Consider the following 22,682-nt stretch of genomic DNA (forward strand, 5'->3'; position numbering starts at 1 on the left):
GGTAAGAAGGATCATCCTGTGAGTCTCTTACTCATGAGGAATGATTCCTGAGTGACTTCCAACAACAAGGTCACTGTATTTACAGGTAAACAAGTGGACTGAGACCTGGTGATTTGGAAAGTGGAGACCGGAAAGACCTTTATGGGTCAGACTGATGCCCCAGCCCACCTGGGAGACCTGAACTAGTCTTGTTAGCATGGAATATTGCTGACCACCATAAGCCAGACCACGTGCAAGCTATGATTGGGGGCCTCTCTGGCAGGGCTAGATTCCAGTACCTGAAAGTGAGTATCAGATCAGAGGACTGGTCACGTTAGGCTGGGCCATGACACTAACCAGCAGACAAGAGAACCAGGTCAGGGGTAGATTCTGTGGGGGATATGTGGGTGCAACCCTGTGATATTACAAATCCCACTGGATAGCTTAAGAGTTGGGATAGTGATGAACTGAGTTAGGCATGACCATGGAACTCACTGACACTCACACGTATTGGGGTTGGGAACATCAAGCAGGGCAGGTCCAGGCTGCAGCACCCATATGAATACCCTGAAAAAGGGTGTGGGCCACAGCATCCACCAACTTGTACAAAGGCTGGGATGGATAGAACAGGCCATGATGCATAAGGACATAGCACCCATTGGCATGCTTGAAATCTGGGTCAGGGAGTGGCCCAAGCAGGGTTATTAGTGTTCCAGAATACTAATCATTTAGTTCTCTCACTCAGAATAGGGATTTTTAAGGCTATATTAGAGAATGTAGATGTAGAAAAATATTTGTCACCAGGAGTATTAAACTATCCTTGAGGCAAAATTTTTAAATTAAACAATAAAAATATTGAGCAATAAAGTGTCTCTGGGGTATATCCCCATTTTTAATTTTTTTTAAATTGGCTTTTTAAAATATGGTATGTACATTTAATAATAGCTTATCTCTGAAGGTTATAAGGAATATCTGTAATGTGTAGGATCAACCACTCTAAACAGAATGTTTTCAAATTTTTACTAGCATATGTAAGTTTACTGTTTGTATTAATAGTAGAGTAGGGCCCAGTGCTGTGGCCTAGCATCTAAAGTCTTCACCTTGCATGCCTGGAATCACATATGGGCACCAGTTCTAATCCTGGCAGCTCCACTTCCCACCAAGCTCCCTGCTTGTGACCTGGGAAAGCAGTCAAGGATGGCCCAAAGCTTTGGGACCCTGCACCCACATGGGAGATCTGGAGGAAGTTCCTGGCTCTTGGCTTCAGATCGGCACAGCACCGGCCTTTGTGGTCACATGGAGAGTGAATCATTGGATGGAAGGTCTTCTTCTCTGTCTCTCCTCCTCTCTATATATCTGACTTTGCAATAAAAATAATATAAATCTTTTTTTTAAAAGTAGAGGAAATTTTATAATTAGAAAATAAGTGAAAAGGAAAGATTTAATAGTTGAAGTATTAAAACCACAGATTTTGTGCAAAAGAATTTAGAAAATTTGTAAGATAATATCCATGAAGAGGTAATTAAGTTATCTGGTTGCTTACATGTGTTTAGGCAGTATTACAGAAAACTCTAGTTATTATTTTGTCATGGGAACATCATGTTTTAAATGATCCGTTTTTCTGTATTAATAGTGATTTCACTATCCTCAAGTTCTACTTGAGGAGCTCAGCTTCTTCTGTTACCCAGGCTGCACTTGTGTCAGGATTGCCTTGAATATCGACCTGATAATGTGAGCTCATAGGCTTACCCAGTCAGCAGCGCTGTGAGGACAAAAGGACCCCTGGGTATGTTCAAATTCGTGACCATGGCAACTCTCTAACCAGGAATCTGTTTGTGTCAATCTTACAGTTTTCTTTTAAGATGAAATATTTGGGTTAGTAAACAAACATTGTTATTTATTTCATCTCACAAGAAAGGTGTTTTAAATTATAAAGTGTGGAAACAGGTATTGCATGTTCTGAGAAGATTCTTTGTTTCATAATCAAAATGGATTTAAAACCTTTACATTCAGTATCTGATATTGCCAGGGAAATTGCTTCTGACATAGTAAAGGGTTGAGCCAAACAACAGAGCAGGGAATATCAGTCAGAGGTTGAGTTGCCTAATTGCCCTCTGCCTCCTTTATGGGTTTATATGTGTTTTTTGTGTACTTTAAATCTGGAGCCTTTTACCAGCCGGTGCGAAACGCCCATGTACTGCACACACACTGAAAGGGAGTTTCCCATGCGGAAAGACCTAAACCAAAAGTTTGCTTGCCTTGACCTTTCACATTTCTATATCAGACTTCTTCCTTGCGACATTCCACATCCCCACTCATGTCCTCACATTAGGAGACAGATGTTGAGAATTAATAAACAAAGTGCTAGTTATTTTTAAAAGGTTAAAATTCTAGTTCATATGTTATTACAATATTATTATGATATTATTACGCACAGCCAATTCCCGCAACCTGGTTCTTCACCGACAGCTGAAAACATCAGGCACAACGAGGCATCTTAGGAGGTTTATTCCAGCAGCAGGAACAGGACAGGGTGGTGGGAGAGCAGCAGAAAAAGGGGAAGATGGAGGCACCTGGGGCCCGTTATGTTCAGGTAGGCCTGCAAGATGTGGGGGCGGGATTGGAAGGGACTGAGGGCAGACCCCAGGGCATTGGTGCCTGCAGGTGAATGCCTAGGGATGATGGTGAGTGGGCAGGGTTGGGAGATTGGGGTGGGATTCTCAGGTGAAATGCCAGGTTACATTTGATCGGTGGATGGCTAGACTGGCGTGAACTAACAAATCCCTGAGCTAGTGACACTGATGAAAATGGTTTGGTAAACCCTCTTATCTGACACTGTGACCCCTCAGGAAACGCCACTGAGAGTGGGCATTTAGACTGAGAGAATGAAGTTCTACTTGAGGAGCTCAGCTTCTTCTGTTACCCAGGCTGCACTTGTGTCAGGATTGCCTTGAATATCGACCTGATAATGTGAGCTCATAGGCTTACCCAGTCTGCAGCGCTGTGAGGACAAAAGGACCCCTGGGTATGTTCAAATTCGTGACCATGGCAACTCTCTAACCAGGAATCTGTTTGTGTCAATCTTACAGTTTTCTTTTAAGATGAAATATTGAAGGAATGTTGTTCATCAAAAAGGTTGAAACAGAGGAAAAAAGTGGAAAAGAAGGGATGTGAGCTGAGAAAAAACAAGCCGTGTTGTAATAATACCATTTCCACATCTCAGTATAATCACATGAACACAGTTTCGAAAGTGAGGAACAAGCAGATATGGCCCAAGACCTCACTGTGGTAAGAGTATTCAGAGGGCATGCTGGAGGGCCAGTCTCCTTGGATCTGGCCAGGTTTTGTTTCTTCTCTGAACCTCAGGGTTCTCCTCTGTGAATATCTTTTAAAGCAGTACCCACCTCTCTGATTTAGAATAAGTCCACTAAGTCATACAGAATCAGCATAGTTCCTGTACATATGACTGAATGGTTATCAAATCCCAGCTCATCACTCAAACAATTTATTCATTAGTAGGATGTTGCTTTCAGGTCTTTCAATTGGAGACTTATAATACACACATGTATTTAGATGATTCTCTTTTTAATCTTTGAAATTAGTGCATTCATTTTGCAAACCCAGCACACGTAAACCTTCACCTGTGCTATCCTCTGGTGTTTTCCAGAGAAACAGAAGCACCATTGTCCAGCTGGTGTTTGACTAGGAGACTGCTAATGTAATAAGGTGGCTCAGGTCTCAGAGTCACACCACAGGAAAATGGATTAGCTTTGCCCAATGACGTCATTGCTTGATGTGATTAAAGCTCCCTTCACTTTTCTTCTCTATGGGGAGTATGTAAATTCCACATATTTGGATAATTGAGAAACAAATATTAAAGTCTGCTCACAGAGGGAACATCTAGTGTATGTCCTTGCTAGGATGGACTCTGGGACTTCTGCTGAAGACAGCAATTTCAACAGCTTGTACGGCTGTCCGCTGAGACAGATGCATCTGTGCTTTCTCGGATTGTGAGCAATACAAAGTCATCATCAAGACAGTGCTAGGGCAGAAGCTAGCAAGCAAAGAGGAGCAGCTGGCAGAGAGACCACCTGTCACCAAGAAGCTGAGGCAGTTAAAGTTGGCCAATTCAAATTGTGTGAACCTCTGTGCTGGGCAGTGCAGCTGGCACAGCTATGAATTCAGTTGCACCAGGACAATTACATGACAGACATATGTCTCACAAATATTTATAAAATAAATACAAAGAGCATGATGAACACAATTGCTGCAAGTCTCTTCTCTCTAAAGCACATGCTGAACTGATAGTCATAACATAAAATACCCAAATGAAAAGGAACAGCTCAGTGGCATTTAGTGCACTGACAATACTGCACAGTCATCCCCACCGTTACTCTCATCAATGTCAGTGACCTCTTATCTGACCAACACTGGTTTCCTGTTTCTCTTGTTTTCCCAAATTATCAGTTCCTCCACTTCACCATGAACACCAGCTATGTCCAGCTACATTTTTGCTGTGGCTTTCTGCCCAGTCATTAAATAATGTACCATGAGTATTTTCACATGCACTTGCCCATGGCAAAATTGAGGAATCAGAAGAGTATCTATTGAAGCAATTGTCAGAAGACTCATGGCTCTGACAAGGGAATGAGATGAGGAAAACCTTGACGGCCCTTATGGGAACAGAGTCTGATCTCAGGTTGGGAACTTTCTGCTACTTCACCATTTCTGTTTGCCAGTTAGACTGACATTTGGGAGTGGGACCCCAGATCACCTCAAAGCAATCTCTATCAAAGTTCACGAGGTCTATCATTCAGCTCCTGCTGTTCCTACATATTCTCCCTATCTCTCACATTGGGCATTACAAAATCCTCATGCAAGACCAAGACCTAAAGATGAGTCAATTAAGGCAGAAGATACAAAATCAAAAGCAAATAGCCCAACCACCCCCATATGCATCTTACCAACCTTCTCACCTTGGATGGCTGTAACAGCTACTTGGGCCATAGACTCCTAGAGCAACTGGCTGAGCTATGGAGGATGACAGAGTATGCAGGATATGCAGTCTACCCAACAATGGCTCTTCTCATCACCCTCCAATTGTTTCCTTATTGAAATTTCTATACACGGTTCTTTGAGCATATGTGGCTGTTGAGGTTAGGTGCCACTCTTGTCCTCAACATCAAAGACATGGTTCCTAAGATTCCTGCTTGGAGCCCTAGGCGCTGAGTTGGCCTCAGTAAACAGTCATCTGACTAACACATCATAACACTCCTATCGCCCATGTGAAGAATTTACATTGAAGCAAAGCTGAATTCAAACTAAAGTAACATATTCACTCACATGAACCAAGTACCCTAAATATTATGTCTTTGTGAATGTCTATATACATGGCATCCATTAATCTAATCTCAGTGTCAGTGTACATCGAACCATCAGCAAGCATTCTATCTGCTGTGTCAAATTGAAATGACACTTCCAGAGAACTGTTGGGTAATTCTGTATTAAAATAAATTTTTTCTTTGTCTTTTTTTAATATTTATTTTTAATTTTTATTGGAAACACAGATATACAGAGAGGAGGAGAGACAGAGAGGAAGATCTTCCATCCGATGATTCACTCCTCAAGCGGCCTCAAAGGCTGGAGCTGAGCCACTCTGAAGCCAGGAGCCTCTTCCTGGTCTCCCACGTGAGTGCAGCGTCCCAAAGCTTTGGACCATCCTCGACTGCTTTCCAGGCCACAAGCAGGGAGCTTGGTGGGAAGTGGGACTGCTGGGATTAGAACTGGCGTCCATATGGGATCCTGGGTGTGCAAGGCGAGGACCTTAACCACTACATGACCGCGCCGGGCCCAAAAAGGAAAATTTTCCATCTGAATTCATTCCACTCTATACATGGGGCACATGTTGCTACATCACAGCAGCGACTGTCCACAGGCTGGCTCAGGAAAGCAAGGTCACTCACTCACAACAGGACACACTCTAATACAATGATGCCAGAACAGTGTCTTGGATTGCCAGAGAATATATGTATCCTGGTATTTATGATATTTCATGCAAGATCTCTGTACTGCAACTGGCTCTATTTGATTTTATTTACAAAAAAAATTCAAAAATTGGCAAAGATAAAGAAGGGCAACAGCCACTGCACCACAGGTAAGTCTGATCTTCCAGGAACATTAATGCCAACTGAGAACATACTTACAGATCTCCTCTGTCCTCTGGAGGATAACAGATCTGCTGAGTTCATCATCTTCCACCTGTCAGCCTCCCACAGATGAACCCTTGAAAGACATTCTTTGTTGTGGTTTGGTTAAAACTTTTGGAGATTTCTCAAGTGATGAACAATAAGCTGGGTGAAGTTTAATGACTCATTTATCTTGATGCTCACACACTCTGCCTTCTCTCTCAGGGAGTGAGGTAACTTACTTTGCACTGTTTGCCTTGCTTCATTATCAAGGAAAAGAACCTAGAGAAAAGAATATCCAGGAAGTCATCACATATAGGTGTACAATGGTTCAGTTTCATTGTCTTTCTTAGTAACAGAAAAATAACACGTATACAGAGGTCAACTTACATGTGCCAGAATTCCATTTGAAGGAGACTCCCTGAAGAAGCAGTCAAAGAATCTCTCTCACATTCTTCTCACTTACTTTCCAAATTTCCACTCTAATGGTTCATCTTCTATCTGTCTTAGAAAATATGGTGCCCTAATATATGACCTGGCATAAGATGTGGCCCACACATACCAGGAATTACAGGAAAGCAGAGCACAAATATCTTCATCCAGGATGATTCTGTCCTTCAGGAACAACAGGACAAGTGGCAGAAGCACAAAAAGCACCTTTTCAGTAGCTTGGTCCAGGTAAGATGAACACAAGCCTGACGACACAGCTGCTCTAAGGTCCCTGTCTCAGAATGCTCTATACCTCCACTAGATTCATTAGGATGGAATGACAGCGTGGAGACACTCTGCCATGGAGGTCAAGGTTGGATTGGAGTGATGGAAATCCTGGAAAAATCATGACATTTCCACAGATCCTGTCCTTGGTGCTATATCTACTGAGAGTGGACAATGTCACATTTATCCTTTCTCAATCACTGATTATTCATCTACAGTCTGTCACACAGGTTTGGAATATCTTAGTAGCCGTATCACCAAAAACAGGTATATATTATAATGGATCTAAATGATGATGCCTTCACTGTGCAGAGTTGAATAAGGGCCACCATGTTCTGCCTGATAATCCTCAAGTGGATGTTCTTTACACAGAAGCATGGATATTTATCAGAATATAGCATCCTGTTCCCTGCTCAGCATCTCAGATGGATGTGTGATGTGGTAGGCATGGATGTGAACAATCTTTAACCACCAGTTGTGTTGATTTAAGACATACTCCTCTTTATGCCATTCTGGGTCATCATGGTTCTTTCGGTGGGTCTCAGGACTAATGATTCAGGATACAGACACTTTGCATTGAGGAAATATGATTCAGTCCAAAAGTCCATGGAAAATGTGTCTGTACGAACACCAATGGATTTCAAACATCTATTTCAATCCTATCTTTCAATTCAAAATTTCCACAATCGATGGATGTTCTCTAATGTTAAAGACACATTTATCAAGGAGAATAGCTTTTTCACAAAAATTTGGACTCAGGGGTGCATATGTTGGAAGTGAGGAAGGGTTCTGCCTGTACCACGACAGCAATAATAACTGGGATTGGACAATGATACTTGGTGAGAAAAGGGTAAGATGAAGGACTGCAGAGGCTGAGTGAGGAGGAGATCAGGCACCAGGCCATTTTGAGAATTTTCAACAGCAGAGAAGAAGCATGCACACCTAAGACTATTGACACCTTTGATTCAATGTACACACAACAGGATCAGAGATTTTGATAATCTAGATATTAACAATGGAAGTCTGATTAAACAAGAACAAGGATACCAAGGCATTTGTAAGGAAACATGGACAATCAAGTGTAGAAAGAGGATGCCTGCAGAAGGTAATGAGGGGAGCCCCCGGAAGCATGCAGCCAGCCATGCCCTGATCTCTCTCCTCAGCATGGAAGACTGTCTATTGGACACTCAATTGAGTGTAATTTTTTAAAAAAATAACTTCAATTGAGGATATTGCCCAGAGTCCCCTGGGTGGTGTGAATACATGGAGTCTGCAGTTACACCTTAACTCTGCCCACTAAGTCACTAGCATCATTACTTACTCCTTCTAGCACACACTGTATCCCAAAAGGAAGCACATATTCGGACAGTTGATCAGAAATTACATATGGTGAGAAGTTCACAATGGTACAAAATCTTAGGATGTCACATAATAAATGGTCCACAGCACAAACTTTTCCTCAGGTCCTTGTAGAAACCGAAGAAGTGCTTTTCCTCATATGGTGATAAGGGCCAATGAGAGATACCCATTATGAGAGAGAGGGAGGGAATAAAGCAAGTGGCATGAGGCTAAATTGAGTCCAATCATTCTTTCTTGGCCACTGTGCTAGGTAATGAGCACCTGATCAGGTGATACTTAACATGAATGCCTTGAGCTCACAGTTTGAGGTTTTCACCTAAGGAATTGACATGTGTTGTGAAAGTCAGAATTATGTCACGACACTCAGGTGATTCTGACCCACAATATTTCAGGTCAGCAACATGGAAATGCTTCAAATTGGGGCCACTCTAAGGAAAAGGATCAACATTCACCAGCCATAAGAGAATCATACCCTCCTCTCACCAGTAATATTTACATAATATGAGAGAACATTGGGTAGACTGTAGCAGTTTTATTTAATGCTCATGTGCTCAAATTGTTCAGAGAAAAAAAAATGGAGTGGGTTGAATATGTTCAAACACAAGCTAATCCTTTTGGTTACAGATCTTCCTTATTCTGGCAATTGAAAATATTTCAAAATGCCTTATGGTATAGCCTGGTGTGAAATCAACTGTAAGGATTTAGGAGATTGTATTGGGCCATAGTTACCATTCCTATCTCTTCGTTCCTTTTGAATTTCACCTTTTCTTTCATTTCTCTGAACCTTAGGTAGACTTAAAAGTCTTTGTTGTAAAAGTCATACAAAGTTCCTTGCTAAGATGTCCCAATATCCTTCACGGAATGACAAATAATCTTCCAACCTTTATGGAATTGACCTGCAGCTTATGTGTAATTATTAGGTTGTCGTTAATGTGTCATGTGGTAATTCAGGTAAATATCAGCCCCATCACCACCTTCTTGTAAAGCATGGAAAGGCACTTGGATGGTGTCTGATGTCCCTGCTGACTTTCGCATCTTGGGTTTCTGCTATGGCTTGCCCAGGCTGCACTCAGAGATTTGGAGATGGAGCTCAAACAGAGACTATGTCTCTGTAAAGGCTTGTCTACTTCTATAACAACTGGTTTCTGGATGTTCATGATGGATATTATCGGCATCCCTAAGAGAGAAGTAGGTACAGCCATTACACTTCAGCCATTACAATCAGCAGCAGTAGCAGCAGGATCTTAGGTGATGCCACAACCAGCATATTGAAGGAGTGCAAGAATCCTGCATTCTGCTCCACAGGCTGAGGTGTAAATTCAGGGAGGGTCTATTCTAGCTGTGAGTAGCACACTCCCTTTGGCAGGCTTAAAGCCCTGTCCCTCACCACATCCTCTCCTCAGGAGCCAATTCATTTTCTGGCCTGTAGAGGAGGGCATGGAAAGAAGGCCTCCTGGATCATCTATCAGTAACACCTACAACGAGATTCCCATTTGCTTTCTCTCTCTCTCTTCTCTCTCTCTGACTCCCCTTCTCTCTCTCTCTCTGACTCCCCTTCTCTCTCTCTCTCTGACTCCCCTTCTCTCTCTCTCTGACTCCCCTTCTATCTCTCTTCTCTCTCTCTCTCTCTCTCTCTCTCTCTCTCTCTCTCTCTCTCTCTCTCTCCCTTTCACATATCAAAGATCCTGAAGCTATGAAAGGATATTATTAAAACAAAAAACACAACAACAGAAAATTCCTCACTGAGAAATGAATTTCAGTATCACCTTCCACACTTGGTAATTTCTAATCCCACAGACCAGTTGGAGGAGAGACACAAGAGTCCATCAGCCTCCACTTGGGATAAACACCTGAGCAGACCAAGGCCCAGAGATCAGACCTTGGGAGTCCTCACTCTCATTCCCATCCTGCAAAGAAGCAGCATCAGGACCAGCTGCCATGTGACAACAGCCCAACTGAATATGCACTGTCTCCACATGGGATGCTCCAGGAGCAGCCAGGATTCAGCAGGCAGTGCTCTTGCTGAAGAGGTTTACCCTGGATGGAATCATGAGGAAATTACGTAAAAACAGGAAAATATAGAGCATTGAGTGAGACAACTGACCTGGCATGTCTTCTTCATGGAATAACACAAGCAAACGTAGAAGAACCATGTTGGACTTAAATAGAGTATGAAAATTATCTATTGCATTTCTTTAGTCCTGTGGAACCAAAACTATCTTATCACATTTTTGTTATCATTGATGACCATGACAGATCAATATTCTGGCCCAATGGTCTATATTCTGGAATTTTTCCATAGCTTTTCATGATTCCTTTCAGATGAAACATTTACACATGAACACTGCACATACTTAGTCCCAGATGCATCCTATCACATCCCATGTGGAGGCAACAAGTTCAGCATGTCCACCTCTGTTGTCAATTAGCTAGGTAGGAGACTAACAGATCTGATCCTTGAAAACTTCAGTATATGGTCTATAATTAAAAAATCAGGAGAGTGTTCATTTGAGAATATACTATCATCTCATTCCACAGACATCCCTGCTTGTAGCACTTCATCTACTTGTGATCACACCTTGGAAATTTTTTTTATTTGATTTTGATTTAAACTTGAATTCCCTGATCTTGTGTTACGGAAACAAATATTTGCTTCCAGAATGCTAACACTAACCGACCTCTTTTCTACTACAAAAAATAACAGCTCTCCTTATCATAATTAAATGTAATCTGAATTTTCTTTAAAGATGCAGACAAGTTTTCCAAAAATGAATTCCAAATCAAAATTGATTCTGCTACCAAAAAATAACACTGCATTCTAGAATTTCAACCTTAACCAAATTTTCTTTTGCTATGAAACTCTCTGCTTCCCAAATTTTTCTTATTCAAAATTGTCTCCTGTTTAAAAATATTAAAAATTAAAATTTTTTAAAGACTCATTTATTTTTACAGGAAAGGCAGATATTCAGAGAGAAGGAGAAACAGAGAGGAAGATCTTCCATCTGATGATTCACTCCCCAAGCAGCCGCAACGGCTGGAGCTGAGTCAATATGAATCCAGGAGCCAGGTGCTTATTCCAGGTCTCCCACGTGCGTGTAGGGTCCCAAGACTTTGGGCCGTCCTCGACTGCTTTCCCAAGTCACAAGCAGGGAGCAGGATGGGAAGCGGGGCTGCCGGGATTAGAGCTGGTGTCCATATGAGATCCCAGGTGTGCAAGGTAAGGATTTTCACCACTGCGCTATCATGCCAGGCCCAAAAATTTAAGAAATTTTAAATTTAAAAAATTAAAAACCTCTCTTTTCTAGATGATTAAGCTTAAACAAAATGTTCTTCAGCTGTGAAAAAGGATATTCATTTCCAAACTTTCATTGTTAATAAAAATTTATTGTGTGACTAATAACTCCCCATTCTAGAATTTCAACCTTAACCAAAATGTCCTACACCTCTGAAAACTTCTGCACTTTCCAGAATTTGTGTCAATCAAGATTATCTTGTGTTATAAAAAGAACTTCTTCTTTTTAGATATTTAAGCTTTACCAAAATGTTCATCATTATGAAAATAGTAATACTTTCAATGTGAATCATAATAAACATTTGTGACAAAGAACAACTCTCTCTTCTTGAATTTCAACCACAAAATTTTATACAGCATTGAACTTGCCTGGTTTCCAGAAGTTTAATCTTAACAAAAAAATTTGTTCAACTAAGAAAAATCGCACTACTTTCCAGAATTTAATGTTCATCAAAATTATGTTCCGCTCAAAAACAGTCCCCTTTGTGAATGTCTGACCTTCAGCATTGTCTTCACTCTGAATAAGGACATACAATACCAGAATTTTAACATTAATCAAAGTTATTTTCATCTTTGGAAAAAATTCTTTTCCAGAATTTGAAAGCTAGTCAATTGACTAAATTTAAAAAAAAAAATTATTCTTTCTGGAATTATGACATCATTTGGAATTGTCTTAAGCTATGAAAACATCTAACCAGAATTTTAACTTCCATCAAAATTCTCCTTGGCTATGACAAAGAACACTTTTTTCAGAAATTTATTGTTAAAATTTTCATCTGCTATAAAGTATTCTCCTTTCTAGAACTTTAGCCAACTCTTCTCTCCAAAATTTTAACTTCAGGACCTGGCGTGATAGCGTAGTGGTTAAGGTCCTCACCTTGCACGCACCAGGATCTATATGGTCACAGATTCTAATTCCATTCAGCTCCACTTCCCATCCTGCTCCCTGCTTGTGACCTGGGAAAGCAGTCAAGAACAGCCCAAGACCTTGGAACCCTGCACGCACGTGGGAGATTCGGAGAAGCTCCTGGCTCCTGGCTTCGGATTGGCTCAGTTCCAGCCATTGTGCTCACTTGGGGAGTGAACCATCAGACAGAAGATATTCCTCTCTGTCTCTCCTTCTGTCTGTATATTTGCCTTTCCTAGAAAAATAAATATTTCAAAAAACATTTTTAACCTTAAACCAATTATTCTTTGGCTATGACTAAAAACACTTTTTTTCTGAAATTTTAATGGTAATCAAAAATTTTCTTTTTCTACAAAAATCAATTCTGACTTCTAGACTTTGAATGTTCACCAAAATTTCCTTCTATTACGTAAAAAACCCACGACAATATTAATTTTTGGAAATTAATATTCACCCAAATTTTTCTGTTATGATCATCTCATTTTCATAGTTTTAATGCTAATCAAAACTGGATTGCATTTATGACATTAAATTTTTCTCTATAACTTAGCTATTATAGTGTTTTGATTCCGATTCTTTCATCACCATTTCATGATCATTTTTGAGAAGCAGACATGGCTGTTGGGGACAGTCAGGACGAGGCTTGGGGTGCAGGGATCTGCTGTCCCAAAGGGGAAAACTGGGGAGGGTCAGCCCTGTGGGCAGCGAGGGCTGTGCTGCTGGCAGCAGCTGGGAGGGGCATCTTCTCCTGGAGGCAGAGGCCAGCCAGGAGCTCAGGTCTTGACAGGGGCTGAATTGCCCTGTCCATTGGTTGCTGAGAAGGGTTGACAGACGTGCATACTGTAGTCTATGTCTAAATCACACTCATGAGAAGATTCTCTTGAATAATAAAGGATCATAAGAGAGAGATGAGACAAATTCTGGATTTGGTGGATGTGCTCAAGGGGCAGTGTCCACAGCGCTGGTCCAGCCTGTGATTCCCTGGGTTGGTGGTGTTGTTTTACCTCCTGATTCCCTTGGCACCCCACGTCCAGGAGCCCCAGCGCTTGTATCAGCTCACATGCCTGGATCAGGACAAGTCCTCAGGACCATTTAGGACCCTCTCTTGCCCCCATCCTGCAGGGAACAAAGGAAGGAGGGAAGCTGCTTTTCAGCTAGCTCTGGGGATTTGGCAAGAGAGGTCCTCACTCGGCTCCCAGTCCTTGACCACCTCTTACTTCCCCGTGTGACTCACAAAGGGGCAAAGAAACATGCTCATGGAGGTGAGGGCTTTCTGTTGATCAGCTCTCTCTCAGGCACCCTCATCCCAGAACAGCCTCAGTCTTGTAGAGCTGTCCTACTTGAAGTACACCACAGTGCAGCTCCCCTCTGCAACTCCTGCTGTCCCACTATCTCAGTCTCCTTCTTATTTCTCTGGAGCAAATGTGGGAGACACACAGGTTGTTTATAGCTCAGACATTTCCAAAAGGGACAGTGGCAGTGATATTGCAGCCCTGAATGCGTATTCACACAGAGCAACAGAGAACATCGGTGTTTGCACATGGCCAGTACCTGGAGTGCATTCCTGTAGGAAGAAGTGCAAAGTACTCCCCTAATTTAGGGGGCTGCTCATTTCCTTTGCATGGGCTGATTGGGGCCAGCTTGAGCATTAGGTATCATCTTGTGATCAGGTTAGAAGTGAACATCCAACAGTATGAACCAGAATGGGTTGACGACCAGTCAGGAAAGACCACTGTCATTGCTAGGACAGGAGGTAGAGTAAGTAGGGCTGGTTCATGGACCCACCAGTATGCGTGAGATCTAGCATTGGAAGAGGTTCTGATGGAGGAGCTTGGGAAACTCCTTTGTCGGGAAACAGTCCCTGCAGGTGAGTGCAAGAACCACAATAGAGAGCAACCCAGACCAGGCCAGAGAAAGATACCCACCAGCATACATTCGGCACAGGTCGGAGGTGGACCAGGCAGGGCCAGTTCACATCACCCACTGGCGAATCCAAGTGCCAGAACAGAGTGTGTGTCGGGCCAGGTATGGTTGCAACATATACCAGTACACATTACAGCTGCAATTGGGCGCCTGGTGGGCTGGGCTAGGCTATAGTTTGATTTGGGGGTGGACTGGGCCAGGCCAGCCTAAAGCACCACTGGCAAAGGCCAAGGCGAGGGGGGTCATACCAGTCTGGGCTGCAGTGCCCAATGAGCACATGTAGAAACCAGGGAGAGAGCAGGTAAAGCTGGTAAAGGGAATATGGAGGGCTCCCCTGCTGGACAGCTGCTCCCACTGGAGAGTGTGAGCTGGGATGGGGGCAGAACAGACCAGGCAGGGCTACAACATCTGTGGGCCTCATGTGAGCTAGATCAGGAATAAGCCTGGCTGGGCTGATTTTTCCTACTGAAGAGCATAAATTAGAGTGGGTGAGGGTTGGTTGGGCTTTGCCACAGCTTCAACTGGCAGAGGCTGGCACTGGGGACTAATTCTGTTAAGTTAAATGCCAGAACCACCTGGAAAGTGCATAATCTAGGAGTGGGAGTGGCCTAGGAGGGAAATAGTAGGCAACCCCAATAAAACAACAGAAGACTGATTCAAACACTGAACAGCACATGGTTAAAATGACAGGACAAAATCACTACTATTGATAATAATTCTGAATGTAAATGGCTTAAATTCATCAACCAAATATCACAGATTAGAAGAATGGATCAAAAAACAAAAGCCATCAATCTGTTGCCTACCAGACCCAAATCTCACTCGCCCCGAAAAAAAATATGCGGAAAGTAAAACAGAAAGGGTAGAAAGGGCCTCGGGCAAAAGCCTAGCAGGCTTCATCCTCACCTTGCATGCACCAGGATCCTAAATGGGCACCGGATCTATTCCTTGCTGCCCTGCTTCCCATCCAGCTCCCTGCTTGTGGCCTGGGAGAGCAGTTGGTGGTGAATCAAAGCCTTGGTACTTTGCACCCGCATGGGAGACCTAAAGGAACCTCAGATCATCTCAGTTCCAGCCATTGCGGCCACTTGCGGAATGAATCAGAGGAAGGAAGATCTTTCCTCTCTGTCTCTTTCTCTCTGTGAATCTGACTTTAAATAAAAATAAATAAATATTTAGAAAGCATGGAAAAGGTTAGTTCATGCTAATGGAAAGGAAAAATGGCTGGAGTACTCACATATCATAGACTTTGACATGAAATTCATTAAAAGAGAAAGAAGGACACCACATCATGATTAAAGGATCCATTCAATAAGAATAATTTACCATAATCGGGCCCGGCACGGTGCAATAGGGTAGTGGTTAAAGTCCTCGCCTTGCATGTGCAAGGATCCCATATGGACGCCAGTTCTAATCCCAGCAGCCCCGCTTCCCATCCAGCTCCCTGCTTGTGGCCTGGGAAAGCAGTTGAGGATGGCCCAAAGCCAGCCTGCACCCATGTGGGAGACCTTGAAGAGGCTCCTGGCTTCGGATTGGCTCGGCTCCAGCCGTTGTGGTCACTTGGGGAGTGAACCATCAGATGAAAGATCTTCCTCTCTGTCTCTCCTTCTGTCTGTATATCTGCCTTTAAAATAAAAAATAAATCTTAAAAAAAAGAATAATTTACCATAATAAATATATATGCACCAAGGCAGAAACTCATCCCCATACAACAATAGTGGGGGACTTTAATATTCCATTAGTCTTAATAGACTGATCAACAAGACAGACTCACCAAGGAAACAACCAAACTCACACAGATAATAGAACAAATGGATTTTATTGATATTCACAGATCTTTTCATTCCACAGACATACAACATACTTTTTTAATTCACTATACAGGTCCTTCTTCAGGACTGATCACATTACATGCCACCAATAAGCCTCGGAAACTTTTTTAAAAAATCAAAATCATCCCATGCATCTCTGAGACCATCCTGGAGTGAAACTGGAGGCCAGCAAGTCAAAAGACCCCAGAAGATATACAAATACTTGGTAAGTGAAAAACTTCCTACTGAATGAACAATGGGTTAGAGAAGAAATCAAAGAGAAAATTAAAAATTTCCTAGAAATGAAGACGGCATCAACATAACATATTAAAACTAAATTGGTACAGCCTTTATGGAAATCAGTCTGGAGAACACTCAAACAACTCAAAATCTGCATACCATATGACCCAGCAATAGCACTCCTAGGATTATATCCAAAACACCTGTTTTACGACAAACCAACATGCATCCCTATGTTCATTGCAGCACAATCAGTAATTGCAAAAACATGGAAGCAACCGAAATGCCCATCAGCAGAAGATTGGATAAGAAAGCTTTGGTTCATCTACTCCATGGAATACTACTCAGCTATTAAAAAAAACAAAATGCAGTTCTTTGTGGCTAAATGGGCACAACTGGAAACTATAATGCTAAGGGAAATGAGCGAATCCCAAAAGATTAGATACCACATGTTTGCCTTGATTTAACCTGTAATTTTTTGTTTGGTTGTTTATTATTTTTTGAACCTGTCATTGATACTGTCTCAACCCAGATGTTTCGAAGAATGGAACTTGCATTATTTTTAACATATTGTTTACCCAATACTATGTCAATTAATTCCATAATGTTGTATATTGATACTGAGGCCTTGTTGGGGCTTTTAACTGACTGGATCTTTACCCTGTTAGACCTATCTTCAGACCATAGAAGGTCTCCCCAAGAGGCCACTGAACTTATCTGGACAATAAGACGCTGAACTTTATGCTAGGCATGTGTTTGCAAGCAATGAATCTCAACTGAACTTGAACTATGGTTATGCAACAAGGTGGAGGAATCCACCATGGGGGGAGGGGTATGGGAGGGGTGGGGGGAATCCCCAGCGCCTATAAAACTGTACTACATAATACAATGTAAGCAACAATAAAAAAAAAAAAAAGAATTAATCTAAGGTTGCACCAAGGTTTTATTACCAGAACAAGCAGAAGGATGTAAGAGTAATTCATTGGAATGGGAAACTGTAAAATGTTGTGTTTCATGTGTTTTTCTAACTAAGCTACTTTTTATTGGAAAGGCAGACTTACAGAGAGAAGCAGAAATAATCTGAAAGATCTTCCAGCCACTGAATCATTCCAAATTGGCTGCAACATCAGGGCTAAGCCCACCCAAAACCAAGAGCCAAGAGCTTCTTCTGAGTTTCCCATACAGCTGCAGAGCCCCAAGGCTTTGGGCCATCCCTCTAACGTTTTCCTAGGCCACAAGGAGGGATCTGGATTGGAAGCAGAACAACCAGGATACAAACCTGTATCCAAATGGGATGCCAAACTTGGAGGTGAAGGTCTAGCCAGCAGAGCAGCCCACATTGTCCCCAAGAAATTGCACTTGAAGCATATCAACTTAGAGATATTTGTTAACTTTCAAGTGAGTAGTTAAGTACATAACTGGATTTACTGTGTGGCGTTCAGAAAATGAACACAGGCCAGAAACTTCAGAATACCCACCATGGACATTATGACCATGGAATGATACACAGCTGCATTTTCTTGTTGCTATTTTTGCTGCCCTAATAGAGCACCACAAACAGTGATCACAATACTACCCAAAATTATTATCCTACAATTCTGGAAGTTATACAGTTCAGCTACAAATATAATTGGAATAAAAGGAACAGAGCTTAAGGCTACTGTGGCATTTTTGGAGATAATACAAAAGAACCCACTTCTTGCTGTTGCTAGAATTTATGTCTTTGTAGCTGCTCCCTCGCTGGCTGTCAACAGAGAAACTTTCCAGGCTGCCCAAAGCTGCTGCATTTCCTTTGCCATTGTTCACTAAGGCCTATTCAAAGCCAGAACTGTAAGTCAGGACCTCACCAGGAGTCTCTCTAATCCAGCCCTCTGACCTTTCTCTTCCTTTTTGGCGATGTCTGTGATCAGGTTGAATCAAATAACACAATTCAAGTTCTCTAATTTTATCACATCTGTAAAGTCTTTCTTACATATAATGTAATACTCACAGGTCCAGCAGGAGTGTTGCACACAACTTCAGATATCACTAAGCACAGATTCAATGGCAATTGGTCTTGACATTCTGGGTCTGAACCCTGGGACGTGTGGAATTTAGGGTTACAATAGATGGGAGAAAAAAAAATCAGAAAAAAGAGAGTGTGTGGAGGGGGGTTATACATAAAAAGACAGCATTTAAGACAGAATGTGCTATAGCTCCTACGGCAAACAATCAACTCATACATTTATGCATACACAGGTGTGCAACACCATTACCATTAAAATGGCGATCCAAAATTGCACTGGGCTATCACTCTATGTCCCCTAGAATGATTATTTTGAAAAATATGAGGAATTCCTCAGACATTCCTTGGGGAATGTAGAAGTGGTAAAAATGTCCGGAGAGAACCAATGAGTAGTTTTTTAGTAGTTCACAAGATGAGCCCAACAACTCCATTCCACTGCTGTGTACATATTCAAGAGATGAAATCGTGAGGCCACACACAGGTATTGAAAACATGTTCAGCAGTTTTATTCATAGCATTGCAAACTGGAAACCACTCTAATGCCCATTAACTCATGAAGAGATGAAGAAGAGGAATATGTCCTGGGAAATGCATTGTTAGGCACTTTCATCTCCAGTTGAACATCATAATGGCTATACTTACTTACACTCGGTCTGTCCAGCCTGTGATACACATAGACTTGGTATAGACTCACACAGCACATTGCCATTCTGATAGCGTAGTTAATAATATACAGTGTAATCCATTTTGTATATAAAACTACAAGATACACAGTATGGAATTCCAAGTGGAGATTGCATCTTCTGCACAGAATCACAGGGTAGAGATGGGTGCATCCCTTGTATCCTTCCACAAAGAGTATTAGTTCAACTCTAGCACTCAACTCTAGCATTATTTTATACTACTCAGTGGCTAAGCAAAAATCCTGATCTGAATTTTGCTATCCAAGGTAAAATAGTCTTAGAGCTGATTTGAGTTGGGAAAAGAGACAAGCGACTATGGAGCCTTGACCACAGAGCTGCTCTACATTCAGAGTCCCTACAACTCTGACATGAGCTCCAAGGTCCAGGGTTGTTAATGGACTAAGGAGTTGATTAACTCCTTACAATGTAAGGAGTTAATGTCTGTCCAAACAATGTCTGTCTTTCTCCCTTCCGGCATCATGAGAAGGGTTATCAAGAAAGAAGCTTGTATTTCCTTTAACCAGGCAGGAACTCTGTTGGTCTGGCTGAATCTTTAGCAGCTGCCTCTGTCCAGCCAACCTGTCGCAAGACTTGGTCCACAAACTGCCTTGCACACCAAGTTTCCACACAGTGGGGGCAGTGTGGCATGGCGGGGCAATAGCATCTTTCAGCAGTGGGTCTGAGGACAAAAAACCCTGAAGCTACTGTCAAAGACAGAGGCAGAAAAAGACAAGTGCAGGTGGAGGGAAAGAAAGAGGAAGAATTGTCCTGTTGTACAGGATAGGGGAAGGGGCCACAGCCTGGGAACCCCGCTCTGAAAGAGGCACAAAAGGCTCAGCAGCAGTCAGTGCAAACATGGGGCAGAGCTGGTGGCCACGAAGGTCAATTGATGTGGTAGACATCATATATACCTCAGCCCAGCCTAGCAGGAGCTTCAAGAATGTTTTGCCGCCTTTCAGGGGGCAGTTTGGTCTCACAAGATAGAGTTGAAAACTCACTTAAATTCTAGATGACTTTTCTGTGTTATAGTGTTTATGTATCCAGCCCTAGAGCATCAGACTGACTTCTTGTATGGAGACAGAGCAATGCCCAGCTCAGGTCCTGGTCAATAACATAGAACTGAGGCCAGAAGTGGACATCAATTTCATTCTTGTCAGGTCTTTGTCACCTTGAAACTCTCTTTCCATCTTGTGCCAGATAACCAATATCTAAAATTAAAAATTCTAGGTTTCTTTTATTTTTCCATCCTTCATTTTTCTTTCTCTCCTTCTTCCCTTCCTTCTTTCTCTCTTTCTCTTCATTATTCCTATCACACCAGCGCCATATGCATGCTGACAACTCCATATAATGTAATGCATTCTGTGTAGAAATGGGGAAAGCCTACATTTGCCTATCCATAGAAAGTTATCTGGTAAGGGTCCTTGACACCCCGCCCTTCCTCCACCACCAGATGCCGTCTCCCTCCTTCCCATTTCTATCTACCCTAGGCAGCTACACCTGTCAGTTAACACACTGTTGTTTTCTCTTTTGTTCCCCACAATACAGGTCCCAAAAGCCCTGAAGCACTCAAAACCCCAAGCCAATCTAGCCTGCCCAATTTCTCTCCCTTCCCAGAAGCCAAGACACTCACTGAAGAGGGAGCTGAAGCCCAATGGAGAGCAGGGGCTTCAAAGCTGTGACCCTTAGTAGCTGCTACTGGCTATGTAGCTGCAGAGGAAATATCAGGAAGGGAAGAGGCAAGGAAATATGAAAGGTTGTGCTTGCAGAGCCCATTTGCTCTTCTGTAACCCAGGGGTGGAGCTCAGAAGGGTAGAGTGACAGACCTTGCAGGCACCCCCCAATATGGAGGCAGAACAAATCGACCATGACCTGACCTGAATCCACCACGTACTGACCTCTCAGAAAAGTCCTCTCTGCAGACAAAACCAGGGTCTCTCACTCCCACACCCAAATCCCAACTGTCACCTGCCCTTTCTTCCTTCCTGAGCTGACATCCCACCTCACTCTCTGTCTTAAATCTGAATCCTCCCTTTGTCCAGTGTATCCATGCCCTACATTCTATTCACAGGGAGCCATGGGATAATCATATTGCTTCTGAGATCAATGTTGAAATATATTCTATTCTTCTGTTCAGAAATTCTCCTGTGTAGAAGTCTAATATCACATCACATTACTTGCCTCTTTACCTCATTTCACCTCATCAAGTAAGTGTTGCATTATCCCACTATAACACAAGAGGGCAACAATAGCACAATATGATATTTGGAGTAAGGCACGAGAGTCATAATTTTTATTAGATTGCATTGCAATAATTGTTTTATTTTATTGTGTAATTATTTTGAATCTTTCCTGTACCTATTTTAGAAATTTTGCTTTCTCCTAAGTATGTATACACAGGAAAAATAGAGCACACATTATATGGGATTTGACAGTATCTATAATTCCACACATCCACAAGGGATCTAGAAATGCATCCACTACAGGTAAGAGTTAGTACTGCTACAATGAAAATCTCCGCATGTATTTAAACACTGAATTAAACAGATCAGTACAGGGCCCAGCACCATAGTGTAGCAGCTAAGGTCCTTGCCTTGAACATGCTGGGATCCCATATGGGTACCGGTTCTAATCCCAGCAGCTCCACTTCCCATTCAACTCCCTGCTTGTGGCCTGGGAAAGAAGTCGAGGGAGGTCTACCCAAAACCTTGGGACCCTGTACCCATGTGGGAAACCTGGAAAGAAGTTCCTGGCTCCTGGCTTCAGATTGGCGCAGCACCGGCCATTGCACTCACTTGGGGAGTGAATCATCAGACAGAATATCTTCTCTGTCTCTTCTCTTCTCTGTACATTTGCCCTTCCAATAAAAATAAATAATAAAAAAGCAGATCAATACATGCTAAGAAGAGTATGAGGAAGGAAAAAAAATTAGATAAGGATTAAACTAAAGTTTTATAATCAGGAAAAATAGGATAGAGGTGACATTTGTTGGAGTGGGAAGATGTGTAGGAAGCACTTTAAGAAGTTGCATTTTAGACATGACAAGATCCTGTTACACATCCCAATGGGTAGTTTAAGTACATGATTGGCTATTTACAATATGCAGTTTAGAAAACTGGTCCAGGTCAGAAACTTCAGAGCAACCAACATAGGAGTTTGCAACCATGAGATGACACACATCTATGTGTTTTTAATGACTGCTATAATACAGCACCACCAACTTAGTGATTTTAATACTACTAATTATTGCTATCCTGTCATTGTGAAATTTACAAATCTGTAATACCTATAAGTAGAATAAAGTGAAGGGGGCCTAAATTTACTTTGACACTAATGAGACATTATAAAAAGCCCAATTTCAAGATTTGCTAGAATTTAGCTCTTTGTAACTGTTTCCTTGCTAGTTTTAAACGTAAGCCTTTTCAGGCTGTCTGACGACACTGTTGTGGAAGTTCCAAATGCTCATCTTGCTTCTATCACCTTCCAAATCAGGATCCAGAACTCAGCTCCTCCAGCACAGTCAACAGCTCTACAGTGTACCCCTGTCAGAGCTCATGTGCTCATCTAGACACACAGAGTGACCCAGC

At 42.2% G+C, this 22,682-nt stretch overlaps 1 long non-coding RNA gene across 1 annotated transcript; it reads right to left on the reverse strand.

The window, feature by feature from the left end:
• Nucleotides 1–5,742: 5,742 nt before the first annotated feature.
• LOC121171581 lies at nt 5,743–18,487 on the reverse strand. Its single transcript, XR_005886151.1, has 3 exons — nt 18,401–18,487; nt 6,183–6,446; nt 5,743–5,781 (listed from the first exon to the last, which is right to left on the reverse strand). It is a non-coding gene; the product is annotated as an uncharacterized LOC121171581 (long non-coding RNA).
• Between the last annotated feature and the right edge of the window lie 4,195 nt (nt 18,488–22,682).

This window comes from Ochotona curzoniae, unplaced genomic scaffold (genome assembly GCF_017591425.1).
Source record: "Ochotona curzoniae isolate NIBS_2020 unplaced genomic scaffold, NIBS_Ocur_1.0 scaffold_2683, whole genome shotgun sequence".
In the NCBI taxonomy this organism is placed as follows: Eukaryota; Metazoa; Chordata; class Mammalia; order Lagomorpha; family Ochotonidae; genus Ochotona; species Ochotona curzoniae.